Genomic DNA, 5,063 nt, shown 5'->3' with positions numbered 1-5,063 from the left:
GGTGGCCATCGAAAAACTGCTGTAACTTGGCGACGATAGGACGCGCAGGTCTGTGAAAAAGCAGTCGGGGAGCCTGCCGAGAAACTACACTTTGAGCGTTCTTCTTGATTTTGCTGTTTCGGTTAGCGCTGGTTTAGATCCCGAAAGGGTACCTAAGATGCACGCGACGTGAATGTTCCTCGGTCTCGTCGGTGGACACTGGACTTCGAGCGCAAGCACGTCCTTTGCGGCGTTCTAGAGTAAAAGGTTCGTGGTAGCTTCCATTCACCATATAAGCATCCGCTGGCAGTTGACGATTCTTGCGAAAAGTCATTTTGTTCGCAGCGCCCCTCCCCTCCCCCCGTTAATGATTTTTGCAGGGCCCTAATGACTACTGCGTCCTGTTACAAGCAAGAACAATGTCCCTTGCGATAATGGTGTGCACTGTCTGAGGCCAGAAATGAACTGCCAAAAACTACTTCATAAATGGCGATGACAATGCGGCCTGTCTTCCAGAAGGCGCCTGAGACGATTTAGGTGGAATAAGTGACTCGCGTTTTTTGTTTTGTGGTTTTTCTGCTAGTCATTCAGCGTCAGCAAAGTTTTGTTTCTTTTGGTGGCAGTTTCCTCATACTGTGCGGCCGGTGGATTCCTCCGAAAACCCGAGAATGTTGAGCGTGGTGGTAAACACTTCATTAAAGCCTTTTTCGCTGGCCGAGTTCTCTAAAGCATGAAAGGGACAGTGAATTGTTCTAGCGCCTGCACGCACGATGTCGCGCTCATCCCGCACCCTCTAAATAATCGCACCCATGTCTCTCGACAACGCCTCCTGTCTGGAACCTATTATTTCAACACCGCATGCATCCGTCTACTGTTCTTCCTGCCATTTGCTGAGAACGTCTGGCGTTACTCGCGTGAATTCTCTTCTTGGCCTTTTTCCTGTGCAACGCCACGAACGATGACTGCGCCTCAGGGGTTTTTGTCACATCCTTTTTACGCACGCTCAGCTTTAGAATGTCCTGTGTTTTCGCTTCTGTACTGATGCTGAGTCTGCTGGCCTGGCTACTGGTGTCGGCCTTCTATCGAGTCTTTATAGTACGATAGCACTACTTCACTAGCAATCCTGGAAAAGGTGATGTCGGTCGAAAGCCTGTGTGATAGCTTCAGAAAAAAAAATATTTCATCGACGGGGTTTCTAATTACCGGCGGCGCGAACAGACCAGCTTCGCTGGCCACTGTACGAGAGCACTTGGCTATTGCCGCAGCCGATCACGCTTCGTGTCAAACTGCAACACCCTCTCGCGCTGTGCATTGCACGTAGTCGACTTCATCAATTTACATGTGTGCGAAAAAGTCACGAAAAGAAAGGTAACGCGCATAACTGGCTCCACGGTCAGTGGGCACAGCAATCGCGCTTTGAGCTACGTGGTGGTAGGGACGGAGAGATGTGTGCTGCTTGTGTTTGCATTGACAACGTTTTGGCAGAAACGAGACACTCGAGCAATCAGCAGCTGGCGTTCATTGGGTTCACTGGCGTTGGCGTTGACAGCGTTGTAGACTCCATTGATTTTGAGGAAAAATAAGGTGCATAAGTGGCTCCCGGGGTCAATGGATACCTAAATCACGCTTTCAGGTACGTGTCGGTGGTGTCCACCTGCAAAAACGGCTTTCGCGCAATATTTCGTGCTAAGCAATGCTAAACCGCCAGCAATTTTTTATGTTTGAGAAAACGTCTTTTCAAGGAGTAGGAACTTCTGAGAGCCGTTCCTTATACTCAGAAAAGACTTCTTGTAAGGTTGACGCACTCAGAACCTCACGTCTCAGATCTTTACTTTCATACCCAGCAATTCTGGAAAAACGCATTTTTGAGCAGGAAACCTTGTATGATTAACAATACCTCTTGCTGGGCGAGTTCGTGTAACATTGTATAACAAAAGTAAAAACAGCGCTAATTTTTACACAAACCACAGGACAGCGCCCTTCCTATCTTGTCTTTCTGTGTGGCTTGTGTAAAAATTAGCGCTGTTCTTACTTTTGTTATACAAACCTTGTATGAACGCAATTTTTTCTTATAATGCAAGATTTCTCTATAAAAATCAATATATCCGCAGATCACCCGACGGCAGTATTGTTTTTTTTTTTATTCACGTTTTTGCTATCGTCAAGAGCGTTCCCAATTGGTTTTCTATGGCAGTGAACTGCTCGGTGCGATCGCTGGAAACACTTTAAATGAAAGTTTTTGTTACATATCGGAATAATGTACCATTACTTTCATTTGCCATCTATTTGAGCGAAATACGCTCAAATAGATGGCACTTTTAACAATTTTTTTTTCTATTTCCGTGCAGGTAGATATACAATGTCGAACATTTTTGAGAAAAAAAAATTTGAAAATTACGAAACTGTAAGATAGTGATATTAAAAATGGAAGCTTCTGGTCCATTTCTTCGATATGTGGCAAAATCTTTCTTTTATAGTGTTTCCATCGCTCGCATCGGGCAGTTAAGACTGCTGTAAAAAAACAATAAGGAACGCTTTTGACGCAGCAAAAGCGTTAATACAAAAAAAATGCAAGCCTGCGACCAGATCTGCGGATTTATTGATTGTTATAGCGAAATCTTAAAATACATGAAAAAATGGCCTCATAAACTCTTCCCCGTTCAACAATGTTTTTGTTTAGAATTCTCGGGTATGTTCATGCTTCATCCAGAGCTGTCAGTGACAGGAAAAAAAAAATCTACATGAAATAGGAGATGAGCCACGAGGCCCAATGAAATGGGCGTCTGGTTTGAGACGAGAGTTGATTCGCCTTACTGCTTTGTTAATTATTTATTTTTTCTAATTTTGTGTTTTCTTCCTGCTTGTCATAATTCGCTGCAATGCAGTGCCCTTGGTCTCCATTCTCATTGCTGGATCCGGTGTATTATTCATTATATAATTGTCCCACATTTCTCCCACTCCAGTGAGGCAGTACTTCAGACTTACAGTATCCTTATATCAGTCAATAATAAACGAAAGCTTCAGACATGTTAAGTATGTCTCGAACGAGGTTACACCGACTCGCTCTCGATCCTCTCCTTCGGTAAGTTGTGTCGGTGTTTTATGGAGTGCCTAATCACCCGGGTAATCCCTGCAGGGTACCAGGGGGATCAAGTGAAAATATTTCACGTTGTATAAATGCAAAGCAACACGTTCACTAAGCCCAAATGGGTCCGTTGGTGGTTCCCTTTTGGCTCAACGCAATCTTGTCCAGCAATTTTTAACAAAAGCTACATTCAGCAGGAAATTGTTTATGAACCCAATTTTTTATTTACCGCAAGATTTCACTATAACAATCAGTATACCCACCGCAGACCTCCCTTAGGCAGGATTTCACTTTTTTGCTATTTATGTTTTTGCTACCGCCATAGACGTTCCTCATTGGTTTTTTATGCAGTCCTAACTGCTCGATGCGAGCGATGGGGAAAGTTTTAAAAGAAATTAGGAATCGATACAATAGACCATTATCTTCGATATTTCCATGCCAGTACCTTACAAATATTCAAATATTCAAAATTTTGTTCAAAAATGCTGGCCATGGGCCTCTAAAACACGCTTCTTAACAAAGCTGAAATATGAAGCCGCATCGAGAACAAGCCTTTATTCGGACGATCCGGGAGCCGTGGTTTGTGACAATTATTTTTGTGATTAATTTCATTCCGTTTTAGCGATCAGCTAGAGCCGTCTTAGCAGCAGATAAGGCTACCGACACTACGGGGTTGCTATATGTCAGGCGCGGCAGGGGCGGTAGATATGCTAATAGTAAATAGTTGAAAGGACCTAGAAACGCTCATGATGAAAATGCAAATCCCACGTGATCGGCGTTAAGGGTCTTAACTTTCAGGATAACCGACCACAACAATTTTCAGAACGTGATGTGCATCGTTGGAGTCACCACCGATTGAAGACTGGCCCACAACTCCTTTATGGTCTGTATTGTCTTCAACCCGACTGCCTACGCTACGTGTCACCGACGGTACTGCAAAATGCTCACGATGCTGATACCAGTGACGGTGTTTCTTATAACGACTTTTTGGGGCAGGTATTTGATTATTGCCGTCCAAACTGCGCCGCTTGTCGAGTTTGCTCGGCCTGGTTCAATGAATGAACGAATATTTATTAAGGCGAAAGCTTTACCAGGCTATGTCGACAAGATCGTGTCTGCAAAACGTGTTCGCAGCAGTTGTGAGCAACTTAGAAGAGGTAGTGCGAAACGAATGGTTGTAATCGAAAGAGGCTGATTTGAGGATGCTGCGCATGAAAAAAAATTATGTCGACAGAGTGATAATTTATTTAATTAAAGTAAAAATGTCAGAAAAGTGGTCGGAGCCAGGACAGCGTGAGGCGCCAAATTTAAAAACCGGAAGTGTGGGCGGAGTCATCGCGTGGCGCCAAGTTTGAGAACTCAAAATGAGCAACTGATGGAACATGATTAAGTAATATAATTAATTGTGGTAATTGGGGGAATTTGATGAATTTACATCAGTGCGTAATCGAGTAATTGTGAAGAGAAGGCGACGAGGGAAGCAAATAGAGGCAAAGAGAAACGAGGAGGCGTCAATGCTTTCGCATTCCTCCAGTGCAGGTTAGCGCAGTGACCTCAAGCGTTTTTTGTAATTGTTAGTAAACTAACGTGCGCAAGCATTAGTAATTGTTACCAGAGGCCTCATACTGAGGCCCTCTGGTAATAATAACTGGAAACTACGAGGCTGCTTACAAGAATTTCAAAAGTAACAGGAAATGGCAAACAACTTTTGGAGCAAGATAATGGGTCACCAAGTGTACGTATAGAATCTACATCTGGCTATGATGTTCCCCGGCACCGGATCTGCTCGTCGGTCTGACTGACTTACATGATTCAGAAATTGCTTCAGGGCCGCATCAAAGGATAAAAGTGCCAAAGATCCCTTCAAAATATGCTCCGATGAATTGGAGAAGAGGCACTTAGCGCTACGGCAATGCCTTATATTGCCAAAAATAATCTGGAATTCATTTCACTACGCTTATGCCAGTTTTTGCATGCGCCTTCAAAAGAGCTGTGGAGG

The sequence above is a fragment of the Amblyomma americanum genome, chromosome 1 (assembly GCF_052857255.1).
Source record: "Amblyomma americanum isolate KBUSLIRL-KWMA chromosome 1, ASM5285725v1, whole genome shotgun sequence".
NCBI lineage: Eukaryota > Metazoa > Arthropoda > Arachnida > Ixodida > Ixodidae > Amblyomma > Amblyomma americanum.
This window is presented reverse-complemented; position numbering follows the sequence as displayed.